The sequence below is a fragment of the Bombus terrestris genome, chromosome 6 (assembly GCF_910591885.1).
Source record: "Bombus terrestris chromosome 6, iyBomTerr1.2, whole genome shotgun sequence".
In the NCBI taxonomy this organism is placed as follows: domain Eukaryota; kingdom Metazoa; phylum Arthropoda; class Insecta; order Hymenoptera; family Apidae; genus Bombus; species Bombus terrestris.
The window spans coordinates 16,727,004-16,748,590 of NC_063274.1; the positions used below are offsets into that span (position 1 = coordinate 16,727,004).

Consider the following 21,587-nt stretch of genomic DNA (forward strand, 5'->3'; position numbering starts at 1 on the left):
TTGAGCGTGTACCTTACAACGAGCCTAAGAAGGGCTAGGTATCGTGTCGGGTCTTTCTTCGCATTGTGTTCGCGCGATCTCTCGCGATAGACGTTGTCGCTACCGTCTCTAGAGGTTCGATAATTATCAGAGATATCGGGAACGTCTTACGAGACGTGGTAATTTCCGAAGTGGAATTTCTTCCACCCTTGCTCGGCTATTATCCGAACGCGTATCTTTGTGTAGAAGTCGCGTGTCAAGACATTGCTCTTTTGCAATTTTAACGAACCTATTAATCGACTACTGGCTCGTATAATAATTAGAACGTGGCCCAAAGGTCGAATATTCCATGAATTTCTGTTGTAATTGGAAAGTAATTACAGTCAAGTATAAGTCCGTTAAACTTCCTTCGATGGAAGCTTGAAATATTGATGATCTTCTTTCATGTTCGTTTTTGTTTGGTATTTTCGCGGTGACTAATTAGATTCAGAATTATTGAATTTTATATAATGCATAAAACACCGTAGTTAAATTGCGAAAAATTGGTGGTTTGGGAATTTAACGTTAAATTAAAAGTAAGTGATGATGTATAACGAAGTTTGAAATTTCTAAGCGTAAATTTGTGACAATTGATGAATAGAATATTCTAATTATTCTAATGATTAATGAAAGTGCAAACGCTGAACGTACTCTATTTTATAACATTAATTATAAAATTAATGAAATTTGAAACTACGTTCACAAGCATCTTAAATACTATCATTTTGTTTCTACGTGAAATTAATTATTGTTAAGTAGAGTTTACGATATTTGGGATTATGAGTTTACAAGAAATAATGAAAATTTTTAAGAGAATGTTATCGTAATGTTGCAGAAATACTAAGACGTGCAATACTAAAAATTTGTTTCCCTAGATATTTTCGAAAAATGCGAGTAAGATGAATTTTATGTTTCGCGAAAAGTATAGAAATGTCTGAAACCATTCGAGATATTTCAGTTTCTTACGTATTTTTCTACTGTCAACCAGTTTTCTGCAGCTTTCCATACTTCATATTTCTTTGAGTGTAAACCGTATCATTTTTCTGCGTGTCTCTATATTTCTATATCACCTCCTTCGCGTGGAGGCGACATTGGAATATTTCATGCTTTTCTACATGTCTTCCTTCTTTACATGAAAAACGTGTATTTTCCTCTCTTTCAATTTCTTACATGTTCCTTAACATCTTATCTATTAACAGTAGAACTTTATAATTTCTTCATTACTTTGTTATATGTATACTTTTTTTCATTCTACTGAATGAATATCAAATTCACTTATGAAAAATCCAAATGTTAAGTTATACATGCCTTAACAAAGTAAAAATATAAATTACATTTGCAAATAATAAATTATATATACCGATAAAACTAAATATTTCATAGGATGAATTTCCAACTCTCAAGATCGATCATTCTCTACCGATTTTATTTCAAATGTCTATAGTATCCCATTATAGTTTATTAAAATATTACAGTTAATTTCTGTTGATATTGCTTCAATGACTCTCGATTTCTTATTTTAATTTACGAAAATAAAACATCTTTCATTTTTAGAAATATAGTTGTTTGCAATTACGTACACGCAACTATTACCTTTCTTCTTATTTCTCGACTTATTTCAACAAAATCTCAAACATCAATCTGTAGGTACTTCCTAATTTTATAAAAAAAACACCACTTTATATCCGTTATATGTATTTTCTCTTCCTCTGCCAAATAAATTAGTTTTAATATTCTCGAATCTCGTTTTTCGCTCAATCCCGCAAAGTACTTAGTTACTTCCGTGAGAGTCGGTCATCCGCAATTACCCCATCTAATTAATGCTGTTTTCAGCGGAAAAGCTGAAACGAAGAGAATGTTCGTTTCCGTATGATCAAAATTATCGGAAATAATTGGTGCTTCCGCACAGGGCGGGCTTAATCGATGCATGGTTCAATAAGGAGCCACAGGTATGCGTGTACATACACGTGCAGCTTTATGCATCGAGTGTCTTTGGAATAGTCATCGAGAACATCGATGACAGTGGTGCGTGCAAAGTGGGGACGCGTTCATCCGTTTGAAAGGCATATATGTACAAATGTACATTCCAGTTCATAACTCACCTAACACTTGTAAATTTCCGACAAAATAGTTATTAACGCGTATGCAAATGGTAATTTTATAAAAATTCTGGGAGTTTATATAATTAAGGAAAAGCTTAAGGCAAAGAATATGAGTTTGATTTTAAATATCATATGCTTTGTATCGATTATTATTATCGTTTCAAATAAATATAGGAAATTTTTCTTTTCTTAAAATCATTAATAATAGATCTATTTAGCTGTACCTAACAGTTGCCTCTGTAATTATAATATTAATTTATCCTTATTTTAAATGTAGTACTTATGGATGGGAGTGTATGTACGTTCGGAAGAGGCACGGGAAATTAAGTGGCTTTTTCATTGACTCTCTTCCATTAACAGTCCTGTCCAGAATCGCATGCTCGTATGATTAAAAGAAAACTGCTTGAGTCTATTACGCCTCTTCCTTACGTGTTTCCAATATTTGTTCCTTTTTTTTTTGTATCTTCCAAATTTTAAGATTTTAAACTTTTACATAGTACTCCATTGTTCTCTTATATCATTTTATCAGAACAAATTAAATTTTTTCCAGTAGATAAAATAATTAATAAATAAAAACATAAAATATTCCATACACCAAATTCGTTTTGCAGAACGTTTTATCTCCATTTATTAATATCTAATTAATTAATCGATATTTTTTGTTAGTTATATCTTTTTCTTTTTCATATTTCTTCCAGTACGCTCATCTGACTTTTTGATTTTTATTTCCTGACTATTGTACATGTCTCGTACATCGCTACCTTTTTTCAACCCATTTCTTTCTGTTTGTCACTTATCGTATGAGCACTGTACTTTTACATGTTTTACATACAGGTGAAATACAGGTGAATCGAACTGTTTCCACGCACAATACGTGGTACACGCATTATCGATTTTCTGCTTCGACTAACCCTCTTTCTATTAAAAATGGGATATTTATACGATATCGTCTTAGAGTTGCTCTTGTTCCAGCTCCGCCAACCGTGATCGTAAACACAATACAATATGTGGCCGTGTTTTGTACCAATAAAGACGCGACGAGATTAAGCCTTCTGAAATATATGTATGTAATACCTTTTTGCTTCGGCCTTTGTTTAGAAATTATCTCTATCGTGCTCACATGTATGCGCACTCGAAATCTTCTTTCATGAATAATACGCGTAAAACGAGTACTGTTAAATTATATGCTACAACATATTTACTGTTGCTGTACTGTTTCACGAAATGATATTTAATGTATTTATTGGCAATTCATTAGCGATAAAGAATGTGAAATTATCACTGTAAATGCATTTTGAAAGAAAAGTTAACAGCAAGATTCTGAAAACTATATTTCTTTCTTTCTTTATTAGTGCAAGAAATGTTTAAGTAATAATTCTATTTACTTAATGCATATATTTTTAGCAAGGAAAAGAGAAAATTTATCAGCAGCATACTAAACTTTGAGAGAAATTTTAATAGTAAGATTTATATAGTATTTCTTTTCAATCAACAAATACATTCGTATTTATTCGGACATTTTGATCGATTAATAGTAACAGTACTTGAATTTGACCAAAATGTACAGATTAATTACGAATAATGATTATAAATTAACAATAATTCCATAACGATACATGCACGAAGCAATGAACGTTTTAGGAAAAAGGAAAAAAAAAAAGATAAAAGTAAAAGATAAAACGCGAAGACGTAATAACATCATTTGAATACGAATTAAGTATTAAAAGAAATCGAAGAAGAATAAGAAGAGTATTACGATAAAAGTAAATCTCAAAGGTAATGTCAAGATATTATTATTTAAAATCAATTTATATCCTGCTAAAAGGATCTTCCGAATAATACGAAACACAAGATCGGTTTTTTGAACCAATTAATAGAAGGCAAAGAATCGCGCAGTGACAACCATGTTCCTCCTCGTTTTAATTACCGTGGCAATTGCAACCGCTCATGTATTCGTTGTCGAAACTTGCTTTTGTTTGCCTTCTATTGCGTCCCAAAGCTTCGAAGCTAAAGTTTTAATGAACGCTGCTGTGTGACTAGGGTCCTTTTCCTCTTCACTACTTTCCATGTTGGTCTTTTTATCCCATCACCGACTTAGGCCAGCCAGTTAAATTTTGGAGGCAAATAATGAATATCGTGGATTCAGTAATTATCCATGAGATGCAACATGAAAATTTTACTCGAAATAAGTATTGTATGGAACTTTTGAATAATAATAATAACGATGAACTGTATGTAGAGACTTTTATTATAGTACAGACTATAATTAGATTATAGTATAATATAATATAATAATACATTACAGACTATAATGTAATTATAATTTGTATTTAGAAATAAAATTGATAATATAAATATAAATATATCTATTATTTTATTATTATATTTTCTTTATAAATACAGATTAGAATCTAATTATAGTCTGTAATTAGACAAAATTATAATTAAATATATACTACCGTTCTTAAGTATTTGGATACTTCAACTTATCTGTAACTCTCATTCCTACGTTTATTTATTGATCAATAATTAACACGTGATCCAAATTGGTTTTAATAGATTTCGGAACACTTCAGAACTTTGAAATGGTACTTCATGAAACTGACAGAGACAAGTGCAGAGTTGAACAAGTCGACATATACCATCACAGGGGCCAGAGAATCACTCTGGACTTTCTCAGGTTTCGAATAAAGGGTACACAATAGAGATCAAGTGAGACATCAGGGACTATCTAAGTTGAAAATACTGACAAAGAATTGTTTAGACACGTAAGATTAGATAGAGCAAGAATATAGATATTCTTTGCTCTCTTCAGTTAAAAATTAATACCGCTTTATTCTATTAAATCTTTATAACATTTTGAAGTTGTTTACTTACAGGCTTACTTCCTGATACTTTTTATTTTAAAATAGAACACGTATTTTAAATAGGAGACAAGTCAGAATTTTGAAGTTTCGTGGAAACCATCGTGGTCTACAGATCTTAGAACGATGTCACAGATTCTGTGATGCGACAGTTTTGAAGTTTGATTTCTAGGATTCTCAAAGTGGACTGTGGGCGGTCATACAATTTTGGACACTCGGACTGTGACTTTCAGAAGATTCTTTGTGAACCAGGCAGAATCTTACGACTTCGAACTATTGTATTGTCAAGGTGCAACAAACGTATAATTTATCACGAGGAAGATAAATAAAATCTATCCTTTTCGAGTTAAAACAAAAAGAAACTGCGTATCAAAGGAGAAAGCTAAACAACAACCAATATACAGCATTTTTAAAATACGTTATAAAGATACCCATTAAACGTTACTTCATCCAAGCGCAAGAACAAACAGCAAAATCATTCCAATCGTCAAAATACAACAAAATTTAAAATCTGTCACGGAGAACATAAGAAAAAGCCATTTCTTTCAAGCTGAAGCAAAAAGGAACGTTAGATTAAATACCTCAAGCGTACAACCACCGAGATACACCAATTTTAAAATCTTTCACAAACAGACCAATCAATCACCAACTTTACTCAAGTTAAAGCAAAAAGGAGTATCGAACTAAAGAAAAAGATAGAAGACGATACGTCCATTCACAACTAGCAGAGCCACGCTATAACCAAACAAATATAAAAAACGAAAATTGAAACAAAAGAACGCGATGATTTCTAATTTCCGAATGATAGATCTCTAGAAATTATCCGCGACTGACAATGAATTCCCGCGGTTAAAACCGGACCGTGGCAACGGGAGTGGCGAATGGCCGAGCTTTAATGTGTATCACGGGCTTTGTCCCCTCTTCTTCTTTCTTCTACCCTCTGTCTGTACTCATCTCGTCCCCGTGTCTCCCTTCATCTCTTTGCCCTGTGTGTCGGTGCTTTTCTCGTCCCGACCGGAGGGACGATTGACGTATCGATTCCGAGAGAGCGGCAGGGTGGTGCAGTCTGGCCTTCGCCGTCGTGTCTGCGTGGTCCAAAAGTGCTGGCGTCGCCTACAACGACTTCTTGCCTCCACTTACAGCCGTCCTGCCGCCGTTACCGTCGACGACGTCGCGGACAATCGATGCGTTTCGAACATTGGGACCAACTAGTCTGTCCTCCACGTGACATAGCCTGCAAATCGTGCTTTTACGATCGTGTTGCAATACTGTCCTGTATCGCTAGTTTAATTTCGATGCCGCGTATCGTGCTATCGTAAATAGAATTCATTCGCGTAAAAAAAGTGATCGAAATTGAAAGAAGACGAGCGATCAATGACCTATAATCGATCGTGTCATTTTCTTCTTTCTCAATCCGTGTCTCCGTTTTATAGGGGTAGTTTGTATCAGAGAGCTTGTTTACAAGCATTGTGTTTAGTCAGTCAAGTTCTTTGGTGTTGCGAGTGTGGTCTGAGGGGGCGTTTACATTTTCCAATCAAGAGGAATCTCTCCTGGCTTACGTGCATCTCAACGGGATGAGGATGGAATTCTACGAGCACACTTTGAAAGGCGGAATTCTATGGCACGGTTCAAGAGGACGGTAATTGGGAGCCAAGACACGTGACTGATTTCCAGAGAATAGTGGTATAGTTTGGTGGTGAAGTTCTCTCGAGGCTGAAAAGGCGAAGGAAGTGTTTCGACCCGTGACCTGCAGATCAGGTGCTTTCGATAGCGGTCCTTTGTGTATGAAACGAGAGTTTCGAAGGAAGAATCAGTGAAAAAGTGTAACAGTGTTGATAGAGTTCGTTCGGAGTTCTAAATGAGTATCGAACTTTGGAAAATACCTATACAATGACGTGTATACTGCGTTAAATATTGTGTGCAAACTTTTCGAGGATCGTATATAGAAGTTTAATATTTCTGTAATAATTCTCCCGGGGAAATTTTATAACGACTCGAAACTAAATAATTGTAGATTAATTCTACGGAAAATTGTGTGGAAACTTTTGAATATATTTTGCAATATTAACACGAGATTTCAAGTGAAACTGAATTCCATAGCGAAATATGCAAGTCGTGGAGTACGAATGTCGTGCGCTCGAAGAGAAACAAAAGTGACTGTCGAAAGAGTCGTGGAACTGTACGCAAACATTCGTGTTCCGCCCAGTTTCACGGTATTCGTTAGGTTTCTATTGAAAGTAGATATATATTAATTTTAAAGAAACACGTATTTCTAAAGCGAAACAGTATCTCTCATTAAATATCTGCATCTATCTTTCTAAAGGAAATAATAAAGCATCTATCGTTAAAATCAACGTTCATATGAAAACAATGACTGATATGAGAATTGGGATGTATAATAACAAAACTTTGAAATGAGAAACTCGGACAAGCTTCTATAAGGAAAATTTACTTTAGCATGAAAAATTAAGAAATTTAGCATACGAATTATTAATTCTGTAACGAAACTTACATTACACACGTGAGAATTTAAAGGAATAATTAAAAGGTGAATAGTACACCTTTTCCCATTGAACCCATTAACCACGAATACGGAAAAATAATTCAAAAGCACACGTTACATCAGGAGCGAAAATGGTGTTAAACGAATTATCGCCGACCTTCATATGCGAAGCAACGCGGGACGCTACACGAAATTTAATAGAAACGTTTACAGTTGCTCCATTTGGCAACAGCATCCACATACGCGGAGACACAATACGAAAGGACTCGCAGGATTTAGTCGGTCTTTGTACCCGTTAATTCCATTCGCTTCTGCTAGCTTTAACCCGAATACCTCTGATGTATCTGAGAACGGCCGGAAGTACTAAGAGTCACTTAACCAAGTCACTCGAAGCATGTCGTAATGACTGTTCGACGTTTCTTCTAACAAATTGTTCGTTCCAACGAGCGTGAAAGAAGTTCGAAGAAAATAATTGCAAAGACGATTGGGCTTAACGAACAAAGCTATAATAAGCTGTATCGGTCGATCGGTTGGAAGAGCAATCGCTTAAAGACACGCTCGCGAAACGTCTAGAAACGTCTGCAGCAACTCGAAGGCTTGATCGAAAGAAGGAAATTATCGTGGGGTCACGGTAATTGGATCCCATGAATCAACTTGCTCGATCGAGATTCTTATTGCTCAACTAACTAACTAGAAATTTAAAATCCTTGTCACACCTCGAAACTGTATCAAAGGGTACCTTTATCGCTATTGAACGCCAGATTGCACGATAAGAAGAAACTGATAAAGCAAACCAACGGTTTTTATTACTCCCTGGACAAGATTCGAGAAATAGGAACGTCTATTATATATTTCTTTGCGTCGGTGAATGTTTTGCTGTTTCGTAGATATGTCAGGATCGTCTAAGAGACTCGAGTTGTCTGACCTATTGAAACTATGAAATCAACATTTTTAATAGGATGCTGAATTTCGAAATGCGACTAACAAGGCAAAATTGATAGAGCAATGTTAAAATTTGAAGCAAATGAATATCCAAATATCTTTATGAAAGCAAAGGAGACATAACAAATTTTTTGAAGCGAGTCGACAAATAAATGCAATTTCGTAATGAAACTCCAGAGAAACGGGTACTTACACTGTTTTAAAAGACGTTAGTCGATATAAGAGAGATTCAACGATAGAATCTTGAAACTCTGATACGCAATCTATGCACGAATTATCGTTTGGTGTCGCACATCTCGCGTTAGACGCACGATGAATTCAAATCACTACCATCCCAATGGGAATTTCTATCCGCGACTGGATCATGTTCACCACGAGGCGACCAAACGTCGTCATCAGAGTCCCACGAGAATTATCCGCGTCGAAGATTCAACCTCTTGACATTAATGCGAGGACAGGACGATTTGGCCTGTGACAGGATCACGAGCCGGTGTTTCGTACAGATAATATAGTGCTCGATCCTAGATTTTGTTACTTGATAATCATTGGCGAGAACCACGGAGCCGTCGACGAAGATTGGTGACGATCGAGCGGTAGCTCAACCGCTCTCACAGGTTGGTTGTTTGAAAGTTGTTCGTAAGAAAACGTCAAAAATTAGTTGTGTGTAGATTTTGAATTATTCAGAATTGTACGCTCGTTCGTTATTACAAACAGCTTTAACCGCACTCACGGGGTGTTATTTTAAAGTTGTTCAAGAGAAAGTGTGGAAAATTAGTTGCGTGTAGATTTTATCACTGTTCAAGTTTTTTACATTCGTTCGTTATTACAAACTCTAATCACTCAATCGCGTGCAATTCCATGTTTACGATTAAAGCTATTAAATAGGAATATTAGACTTAATATTATATTTAAAATTTTAAACGTACTGTTAAAGTTGATGATCTTCTACAAGAAATATCACATTTCTAGTTGATGATGTTCAAGACGCATCAACTTCTTCAATATTCTGAAGTTTCAGTAAGAACAATGAAAATCAATGAATAATCCGCAAGCAGCCTAAATAATCGGAAACTCTTAACTCCTTCAAAATCTGCAATACAATTCTTTTCTCATTTCTATTTCATGATTATATCTCTTCCGCGTTCAGGATCATTTCGGGCCATTTTCAAACGAATTTGAATTTGCTAAAAAATTTATATTTGAAGAAAACATAAAAGAATCATTGTTGATATATACGTGAATTCCTGCTTAAAATATTATTTTCTCTTTCAATTAAAACTGAAACAAAATCAAAATATAAAAAATACAACAAGCTGGGACAATAGCTGGAATAATTGATAAAGACGCAACATACAAATCATAAAAGAAAGCTAGAATTATCAGCTCTCTTTAATGCCATTAAGATAAAACGTTCTTTGGCTTTGCTTAAAAGAGTTTCATCTACTTGAAGGAGTTAAATAATGCTGTACCTAACCGAGCGTTGTATCGCGAACGGAAATGTCTATCCGTGTTTAAACTGTAAGAAAGTCCTCTACGTCCCAAGTCCTCATGGCGAGTGAATTTTGATTTATTCGTTGAGCGCAAGGGCTGAACGGTCTGCCTTTTCCTTTGAGAATGGTCAGCTTTCGCGATCACGGGTCGCTCTTTGATGTCGGTGTTTGATCTCTATGAAGGAGGAGCGCAAGGTCGATCCTTTGCGACCGATGTAGGGGAGAACTAGGTGTCTTCGAGGGGCATCGATGTTTCCCTTTCTTGCACTTGATCTCACAACGGAACAGGCCAGAGAGTCTGGTTAACTGGAATTTATGGTTGCACGAAGCGTTGCTTTGTTTCGTTCTCCATGCTGCCGGAGGAGTGCAGTGTCTTGATAACAGTCGATCGAGCTCGTTCTATCCGGATGTCTGCATGTTCTCGAGGTCCCACGATCATCGACGTATGTATATACAGTATTATACATGCGTTGATCGATCCTGCGAGTATTACATTTCAATGTATTAGGGTAAACGATAGAGTGTCTTGGAGTTGATTCAGTAGGGTTGAAGTAATTGTTGAATCTAACGCGGTATTGATCGCGGTTACAACCAAGACAGAGTTAATTAAGTATCGGATACTGAAGACTCGACGAGAAGGATGATATTCTAGGGATTTATTTATCAGCACTTGATGTTTTAATACTGGAATTAGATTAATGGGCATGCCTAGTCATTTTCAGTCATTAATCAAAGATAATAAAAGCTATTATTTTGGCCGACAAGTATAATTATTCATGGGAAACTTTTAATTTCTAAGAAAAGTGAGTGTCATTCCTTTGTGTTTTTTTAAATTAATGGCACATTCTTTTTCAGCGACTTTTTCCTATATTACAGATCTAGGTTTAAACAGATCTGTATTTAAGTTTTGTAAATTACTTTTAATTAAGTTTTGTAATAATGTCAACTCTTTGTGTAAACAATAAAATTAGAAAAATCATACATATACGATATATTTTGAAGCAATATATTTAATGGGAATATAATGGTAACATGTTCTGAATTCAACATTGTAATCTTTCCAATCTATCGTATTTTTCGTACAATCTTTTTGCCATTTTTATTATTTTGGAACCATATGAGACGTAATAATAGCAATTCATTTTCGCATTTCTTTATTTTGAGAAATTTCTTCTATGGAATATTTGTTTAATATGAGTGTGTCTGTTTCTAATTTTATTTGATAACGATTGTTCAGTAATAAATCGATTAGAATTAGTTAACTTCAATATTACAGGCTGATCATGTATCATTGATTGATTTGTTATAAATAGATGGAAATATTTTTAAATCGTAGGTTTAGATGTAACAAAGATAAATGATAGATAAACTATATCTAGAAATGTCTATATTATGTAGTATCATGAGAAAGAAAACAGAAAAAATATTTCCTGATATCTTGATATAACAAATAATTTATCGAATATGTATTCGAATAAATTGTATTATTGTTATTTTTTTATTTTATGTCGCGTTAGCTTTTATAACTTTAAACATGAATGTTTCACACAAGAAATTGAAAACCGATTGATTGAGAAAGAAACAACTACCCGAAAATACGCATTATTTCGTGTTCTACCATAATAATATCTTATAAAAATCTTTTTCAATATTGGGATTAAAACAGTAATGCATTAAATCTCTGATCTTATCATGACTATAATCGCTGTGCCTAGAGATACGAATTTTATTATATCGGGAAGAGTTTTATCGAGACTTTTCTTTCGACAAGGATATAATGGAAAATTTCGTTTATATTCTCCAAAAGTAAGACATTTTATCCATTTTTTTGATAATAATGAATTTTGTGTAATTCAAATGAATAACTAATCCAACATTTAAATTAATAACTAGTTCAGCGTTTTAAAGATGTGCTTATTCTTACATTTTTTCATGTTCTTGACTAAAATAAAGGAGGATAATTATTTCTAAACATTAAACTTCTTTCTGAGGTATATTTATATCGCAAAGAGAGCAAACTTTATTTGAATATTTGCATTTCTAATTATTTCTCCTTTAAGTCTTTTCTGTATTCTTTATCATCGATCCTCTCAAGGGATTAATCCTTTATTCTTTTCTTCCATAAATATTTCCTCCTTAATTCTTTAAAAATCTTATCTCCATTAATTCTCTACTAAATATTTCTTGCGTATTTTTCAAAATATTTTTCTTATTATAATTCTTCAAATAAATAATTCTTTCCCAAATCCTCAATTTCTTTTCTTATTCTTATTCGTAGCAAAAATTTATCGCTTCATGGGACTGTCTCGTCTCATCTAGCAATTTTTACATTCAATAAATACCTACCTGAAACGTAGCTCAAAGTCACTTCGTTCGAGTGTACAAAAAAAAGGAAAGGAAAGTTCTTCAGCTGTGAAAAAGGGATTCCAATTTTTGACCTTGGGTCAGCTATTGTAAGTATCGCGCAAATGGTGCGCGCTGATTAAAATTTGCCTCTGTCCGTGCACGTGTTCATAGAGGAATCTAAAAATTCTTTTTGGTTTGCATTGCTATATACCGCAGCGTGAAATCCGGCTGGTTTGATCGCCTCTCAAACGTTTTCCATTTTATCGCTTCAACAGGTAGGCCACAGCTGCAGCTATGGTTGCATTACAAACGTTTCGCTAAACCGACTGAATTAAAATCACTGCAAGGCTGTCGCACCTCTCTACACTGAAAATATATTACTCCTTCCGTGTAGTGTTCCGTGAATAGCAGCCAGTTTAGGAAGTAGAATTACAATTAGGGCGAGAAGATCGTTTGATTATATAGATCTTGTTTAATTTAAAATGTAATTACTTGCTAAGCGAGCAATGAAAATTTGATTTATGCAATTCTATTCATTCACATATATAATATGTAATATGTATTAATAAACAAACTTTCTTTTATTAGATGTTCATGAAGTTTGTTTCTTCTCTATTTTCCTATGATTGAATAATGTGATTTTGTTTATTAAATTTTTTAAATAATGGTTCATAATAATCTTTAATTATATATAAGATCTATATAAACCAGATCTATATACATAAAGATTATTGTACCGAGCTTCTGGACCTTTAGATCTTCAGATTTTGGATCTAGTTCTTTTAGATCAATTTTTCATTCGTTTACATTGCTGTTGTATTTTGTGTTTCTTGTATAATTTCTTCATAAAGTTTAATATTTTTATAGAATCTTTTTTCCTTATTTGTATCCATAAAATATTCTGGCACAACGTATAATTGGCGAGAACTAGAATAGCATACCTGTATAGTTGCCTCACTATATCAGCGACAACAACACGAAAAACATTCTTCACAGCAGCAATTTCGTTGTAATGATGCTACTGAAGCGCAAACAGTTGTACCTCCATCACAGATATTTATATATAGAAAATTCAAATATGCAAACATAAATATACAAAATATCCAAAAATTATAGTATTCCTTGTAATGTTTAAAGATTGAAATAGATCTCTATCTGAATTCTATTTAAATAGAATATCGTGTTGCTCTTTTACTTCTGACATCATTTAAAATTACGTGTCCCATGTTACCTACGATTGTTCTACACAGTGGTTAGAGAATCTCGTATAATATTTCTTGCAACATCTAAAAAGTGAAATAAATTTCTTATTTACATTTCACTTAAATGTACCGTTTTCTTCTTCTAATTGTGGTATCGTTTAATATCAGATATTCTATGCTACGTATGGTTATTCTTCTTAAAGAATATATATCGCCTCAAAAGAAAATTTCTATTTAGATTCGTATTCAATTAAGGTTCGTAAAAATATTTGCGCAGCCTAGTTATAATTTTTATTAATTTTATAAATTCAAGTTCTTTTATCAAAAACAATGTATAGATGTTTGAAAGGCAAACGACTAAAGTTAATCTAATACTTTTGTCTGTCACCTCGAATTATCGTCGTTTAAACACTCGTCGCGCTGAGCATTGAGGTTTCTTCATCACGCACGAAGGGGAGCGAGTTTAATCGAACAAAGTTACGAGACGCTTAATTGATATTACAACAGACGAAATTACAAGAGCTGCAGGATGAGTGACTGGAGTGAATCGCGCGATATTAACCGGGTTAACCGGGGTGCGTTCGATCCTTTGGACGAGAATCGATGGTAAAGTTCGAACGGCTGTAAATTCTCGTCGGTCTGGCGAACCGACGTAATTGCTTTCTAGAGATGGCTCGCGATAACAATGTCGATTAAGTGCTCCAAATTAATGGAAGATTAAATCGTTCACACGTAGTTCATGGCAAACGATAAAAATTTTTAGACGTTACGAAGATATGTTGGTCTAGACGAGAGCTGTCTCGTTTTGAAAGATATACATGAAGGTTTTTGACAAATTGAAAGTAACGTGTTAATGTGTATAAAATTTTATCACTGCCACAGTTTTTGCTTTTGTGAATATATATTTTTAATACAAATTCTATGATGCATTATTATATCCATCGCTAATTGAATTTTCGTTATCTACACTGTCGGCCATAAGAAGTATCAGCATGCGTATACTTGTTACTTTTATTGAAAGCTCTAGAAAATTTTATTTCATATAATGTTCTATTACAAGGTATATATAGTGAGAACGCGATAACGGACTTATAATAAAATAATCAAAAAATAGCAACAATAAACGACGAATTAAGTGAATATTCGGCTAAATGTTTCGTTATTACGACGTCCGCCTCGATTACACGATTTCCGTGCCGATTTATTTGGCCGAGTCGCGGACATTTGTGAAATAAACGGTGGTTTAAGGTTCACCGATGGCCAGGGACGCGCGGCGATCTTTGGAGGATAGCCAAACGTGGAAAAGAACGCGTTTAGTAGGTTCGCCGGTGAAAAACGTCGCTCAATCCTACCAGTCGTGCAGATTAATCTACCACTGATTACTGTTTATCGTATTTGCTCCGTCCATCGATGACCAAACAGTGCTTAACATTTAATTAACGTTCATTTTGAGGCCTCTATAGTTGTAATTGCTGAATTATGGAGGAAATTTTGCAGCACGACAGTTTAAACTGAAAAGTAATTCAGATCGAAAGCGAGGATGTTCTAATTAATTCTGTTACAGTCTTCGAATTTTTATGTCCCGATCTCGTCCTTCTTTCAGGAAGTGGGAGAACTATTAATGCTGTAAAAGAAAAACTTTCGTATTCGATCGAAACGAGAAAACATATTAATAATAATCGTTTAAATTTAAGGAATTTCTTCAGTGAGAAGAATCGAAAATAACTCAGAGTACAGGCAGGTAATATTAACTTTGCATCTTTTTAAATATTCCATTAACAAATATTAGTTTCTTAGGTGTTAGTTATTTCCGTGCTGAATATGTGCAGTGTACATTTGAAGCAGTAAGAGAAATTTATCATTTAAATGAGAAGTTTTAGAATTATTTAGATGTCCAATATTGAACAAGAATAAAGATGTTCAAGTTTTCTTTATGAATTTCCTGTGTGTTTACATATTATTTTATTAAAACGCTGACACTATGAATTTCTTTACTTGTTTTACTATAATTTCGTAACGAAATCAAGTAAGAATTAACAAATTTTGCAACGTTGAGATTCTGGAATACTAATATATTTTACTATATTTCTGTCGTCGTTTTAATAACCTTACAGAAGTGCCAGTTCTATAAAGAACGTAAAAAGTACAAATTATTGTTGAAGTTTGATAATCGAAATTATACATATAAAAATTTTATGGGTAAATGTATTAATGGGATCGTCTAACGCAAACATTGTTGAAGTTTTCAAGTAGAAATTTTGCTCGGTATTCTGTACAGTATAAAAAATTGATACAGGATCACTTTTGAGCAGGAAGAACTCTTGACTGTGATAGGATATCCGGTGGTATTAGCTTGGCACGCTTGAAACTCGTATTTCAGTAAAATCGCAGTGAATTTTTCCGCGTTGCACGTTCTAAAAAAGTAAACGGAGACATTAATATTTACGGGAAGTGGTACGATGCCCAGCAGTTTATTAATCTAGTCGCGGAACTATTTGTTAGTTTTCTGAAACAACCCAGTTTCTTTATCGTATTATTTAAAAAAAATGATATCATCAATTTCATACATACAGAGAAAGAAAGAGAGAGATAAAGAGAGAAGTACTTTACAAACACATTGTATGTGGTATATGAAACTTTTCGAAAATTAGCACTGTATTGAGATACGACATAATTCGGAAAGATGGAACAGTGAAATGAATTTTGAAAAAAGTTCTTAAGAAAATTGAGTTGGCTAATAGAAGCTAAAAGAAGAATGCGAATACGAGTACTTAGGTATTGCTTGTGAATTATACGGTTGCTCGACCAAGTTGAATTATAAGTTGCTTGACCAACAAGGTTTTTTGTTATACCTCGTGATGAAACTTCATACAGTAGATTTCAGGAATATATAAGCTTCACCCGACATACTACAACATAGAAGAAAACGAGACTTCTATTGTAGTTTGGTAATAGTACCAAATTTATCGAGGGAAGATAAAGTGAACTCCAATGCTATCTAAAATATTGCAGGAATAGATGGAATTAGTAGTTTCACGAAATTAATTCGAACAAATAATTGAGAGATACGAATTCAATTAGTTAGTTTATTATTAGTTAATTATCTAAATTATTTACTTTCATGTATGGGTAATAAGTGTAATTAATTAATTGAGTAAATAATCAATTAATAATCTTTGGAAGATAATTACATATCGATAAACCATAGACGTACATGTACAGTCTCAGTTATTACTACACGTTTTTTATACAATTTTAATTGTTATCTAGGAATAAGATGAAACAAGAGAAAATGTAGTTCTAATGCTAGTGATCAGATTCTTTGAAATCATCATGTTAACCCATTGAAATCATCATAAATGTATAATAAAGCGCTGAAATTAATATTCCTTTAATTAGTGATGATTTTCTGTCATAACAGTTTTCATCGACATACGTAGCTTGCAACTATTTAATATAGTACTTCATTTTTTTGTTATTTTCCACCTTTTCTATAAATTCTACAAATAAATTCTATAAATTCTATAAATTCTATAGATTCTACAGCGTTGCGCGTTGTTACACGTATGTTAGCTACGTTGACCAGTTACACCAATATAATAATTTCTCAGATTCTTCGACTAATCATTTTATGCATGCGAACTACATTCTTTCGTCTGGCATTCACTGTCTCAACATCTAACAAGAGAACTATCTAGGAGTTAAAAAATTCCAGTCTTCTTTGTAACTTGACATAAAAATATATAAAAATTCAAAGTATCATATAGCTTCCTTGTTGCTATTATTTACTTCTGAAATTCGGATAAATATATACAACTCTCCTTAGTATTTCTGAAATTAATAATTCTTCCACATATATCCGACAAAACAATGCCCGAAATTATCACAGATCGATTAAACGTTTTGCAATTACGGACGAAATGATTCTCCATCCCGCATTTTATGTTTCTAACGTTCGGCAAAAGTTGTAATACAGCTTTACAAGCTGTTAGACGTAATTAAAATTCTAATTCATTTTCAGCTCATCTCGATGAACGTAGAGCATTAAAACGCATGTGCGAGTTTAAAATACACACGTTAGATGTAAGATTGCATTAAGAGAACAACAACAAGCGGATAAGGAAGACAAACGCAGGATTAAAGTGACAGACATCCCAACAGTTCGGTACTATCGCAGGACCTTGCTAGTTTCTAGAAAGATACTCGACCACATTAATTTCCACGTGAACATTCATTTCGGCGAACGCGGCGATATTTCTTCGCCTAGAGGCATCCAGCTTCAAATGCTGATGGCATAATGGGTGTCCAGCTTTAAAAGGCACTTAGTTTTACAAATTACGGGGCGACGGGGCTAAATTGACGGGGGAAATTGTGCAGCGCCAGAAGCGCATAATTCGAAGTTAATCTTGTTTCCAAGGGAATGCATTAAAAGTCTCTTAATCTCAGTTAATTAGAAATGCTCGAAGTAACTGCGAGATCCTATTCCAGGGGCAGGTGACCATTGTTCGCACGGTGATACGCGTTACGTTTAATATTGGAATTATTACACATCAAAATGTAGAGTCAGACTTCTTGTTTTTGAAATTATTTAATTAGTATCTAATTATTAAATTAGATATTTAGACATATCTATTATCCTTCCAGAAGAATAATTGCAAGGTAATTTCATTTTGCGAATTTTAACAGCATTATTTACACATAAAATGATCTCCTCGTTTCAATCATTATAGCGATAAATAAACGATAAATAGCTATACAAAAATATAATTTATCTATTTAATCTAAATTCCAAGCAGGGTCTAAATGATATTATTTGGAACACTTCATTAAGAAGAATTAGGTATGCCAATATTAACTTTGATTGAGACAAAATCATAGTTGTCTTTGAAAGTTGTGTCTTTGTTTGTTAATATTCGATTTTTCCTTAAACATTTGTGAATTTGTCTTGTAAAAGATCAGGTCTAGTTTTTTTATAAAAAGTACAATCTCTTTTGTAAGTTCAAAACGTGAAAGTATCTTGCGAAGAGAGTTGAAGCATGGTTAACGCGTTGATGGATGAGAACTAAAAGAATCTTTCGAAAAATTTCTTAGAATCTCATTGTGAAAAGTTTGCAACATTAGTTGGATGGATATTCTTGTGAAAAAGAAGGAATAATTTCTTGTGCTTATACAAATAAGAAATGTATGAACTTAGAATGTATCGATAAAGGTGTATAAATGTAAGCATTTTCGACAAAAAAGAGCTTACTTAAAATTAGAAAATGTGAAATGTGAGGAAATATCAGGGTTACATGATATTTATATGGCCATAAAGAATATTGATTAAAAATAGCGAATAATGGAAAATTTGCTAAAAATGGATAGATATCAAATAAGAAATCTTTTTTTTAAAGCTCAATTTGTATTTTGTTGAAATACCATAAAGGTCATGCTATATTGCGATATGCAATTGTAAAATATTTTTCATTCTCCTTTGTTCAATCAAATTTTAAAACGTGAGATTCTATGTGGGAAATTATGTAATATGTCGAACGACATTATTAATAATAGCTTCGTTTCAACCACATAAACCGAAAGTAAAATACGGATTGTTTGTACAATTTTATATTTTTATTGCAAACATGTGTTTCCTTTAATTTTCACGTTAATGGTTACGGTTTATTTAATTAAAAAAAGTATAACGAGTGTAATTATACGTATACACTAGCATACATACAGTATTTACCTATATTTTCTCCTCGTTCTCACGATGTACATAATTAAAATAATACCTACTGGCACACAATTAACCGTACCGCTAATTATACGACCAAAGACACAAGAGAGTCTAATGGTTTTCTTAATCTTTCCACTCGTAAATGCACTACGGTGAGTAGATATCATTTATCTCACGGTGCATCCACCCAATTCCCATTTTTCCCTCCCATTTATCTTCCAAGTATTTGCTGGTGCAGAAAAGTAGCTCGAGATTCTCTGAATTTCGAAAATAAAATATATAGCATAATGGTAATTATTACCAGGTGACGGTGAAATTACCGAACTCGAAGCGAAAGTCGCTTTCCCATTTTCATTTCTTCCGATTACGAGTTGTTTCGTCCAGAAATTAAAAGTTCCCAAGTTCTTCGAATTTACACCATTTATGACCTTTTTTATAGTACATTGAACTTAAGTGTTAATTGCTGATACAATTTTACAAAACAGAGCGACAGATGTACCATGTAATGAACATCCTGAAAGCTTAAAATCTTAAATAAATTTTAATATCTTACCAAATATGTTATCTGGTAAACGTTACGAAAGTTTAAAATCTAAAAGAAATGTTACTTTCCTCGATCGAATAACAAGCATTTTCTTTAACCAAAAAATGAATAATGCTAATCGTCTCGCTTGTCAGATAGGAATATTCGGCTGCGGTGAATCGTTGATTGATACATGGAAAACGATCGACGCCGTTTTTCGCCCTCGGGAACCACTTTGGTAGGCTCGAGATTTCCGACAGGAACTTCCGAGATATGCCTCTGTTCGAGAGACCCGTTGCGCGCGACGGCAGCTGGGGATCGAGCTTGATGGATTGCTGGGGTTACTTTTAACTCCAGGCATTATCATAATAGAAAGATTCTTTGATGTGTGGATAAAATTATGACAAATTCGAGTGTCGCGCGTGCGATTGATGAGTGAACCTTTGATAGATTGAAAGGGATTTCTTAATCTTATAAATGAGGATTCGCTTATCTTGTACATAATTGCAATTGAATATATTTTTTGATGAAGAGGAGACAATTGACAAGCCACAGGTTGCAGATTATAAATTTCATCACAATTTTACAATTTTACATTCAACGGAATAATCAGATAACTTGTGAAGTTTAATAACGTAATTATTGAAGATTTTAGATCTTAATGTTCAATTTTTTTAAGGAGAATTTTTAATGTTGGCATACTGTCTGCTATATCGTTATATCAAGTTATTTATTGTTAATTAATAATTATAGCAAATAATTTAAATTCTTGTTTTCATTCCTTGACTAACATTAAATATTAAAATATTGAATAACGATAGGCAAATAATTGTAATATTGAGCAAAGAGAAGTTGCGCTTGTTATTAATGCACTCTATTAAAGAAATAAACAAATCAATATCTCAACATAGAAGGGTATAGTAATAGGAAGTAGAAATATGATGTTACTCTTAACAGCCAACAATGATATAAGGCAGTACTAAAACAATCTTGACGTCACAAACATCTGCTACACACGTGCAGGACTAGTATATCCTTAACGTGTGAGGATACAATAGAAGTCCGTATAACATAGAAAAAAATAGATATCTTTTCGGATCAACTTTTCTTGTTATATATATGTGATAATACTCAATCATAAAGAGTATAAAATAATAATACAATAACACACAATAATACAGTATAAATAAATATGTGGCACTGAATATTCACACGACTTACAATGATATACTACGACCTAAATCGGCATTATGAGAAGATAAAATAAATACATAAAAAAATCTTTCCAACGAATAAATACATATTTTCCACTCTTATCCGGGTTATCAGAAATATATCTATATTCAAGTTGCAGATTACAAATATGTGTCTGGCCAAAATATGCCATTTGATATTTCAAGTACAGTATACACCGCTTATCAAAAATTTAGACTCGCTCTGTACTTCATTACTACATAAATCTTTTTAAAGATCAGTTCAAAATTCGTTAGGAACCTGTAAACCTGATATTACCATTTCTGTTTGTAGTGTTAATTGGAAATTAATAATAAAATTAACACTGAAAATGAAATGTAATTCCAAATGTATTGGCATTGCATAATGTAATGTACTAAATAAAGTATTTATTAAAGTACTTCAATAAACGGGCCACTAAAAAGTCAAACTAGTTAATTTCATGTATCCATAACTTTTTAGTTTCTCTTACAAAATACATGATTACAGTGGTTGATTTTTCAGAAATTGAACGGTTCTTGATGTTTAGTCAGAGTTGATCAATTTATCTTCTGTGTGACTCAAATTTGTAACAAATAAATGTCCTAATACTTGTGGCTGGCAGTGTACTTTTACCATTAAACACGAACACTCTATCATTATTGCGTC

The 21,587-nt window shown here is 33.2% G+C and overlaps 1 protein-coding gene across 8 annotated transcripts in view; it reads left to right on the forward strand.

Moving 5' to 3' along the window:
- The window catches only part of LOC100643994 (potassium voltage-gated channel subfamily H member 5), a 206,341-nt gene that overhangs the window by 64,944 nt on the left and 119,810 nt on the right, over window positions 1-21,587 (forward strand). The window contains exon 1 of one of the 8 annotated variants that reach the window (XM_048406912.1): window positions 6,036-9,043. The exons of the other annotated variants lie outside the window; for them this stretch is intronic. The gene's annotated coding sequence lies outside the window, so the exon portion shown is untranslated. Of the gene's footprint in view, window positions 1-6,035; window positions 9,044-21,587 lie in introns of those variants that run through there. 8 annotated transcript variants of the gene reach the window in all.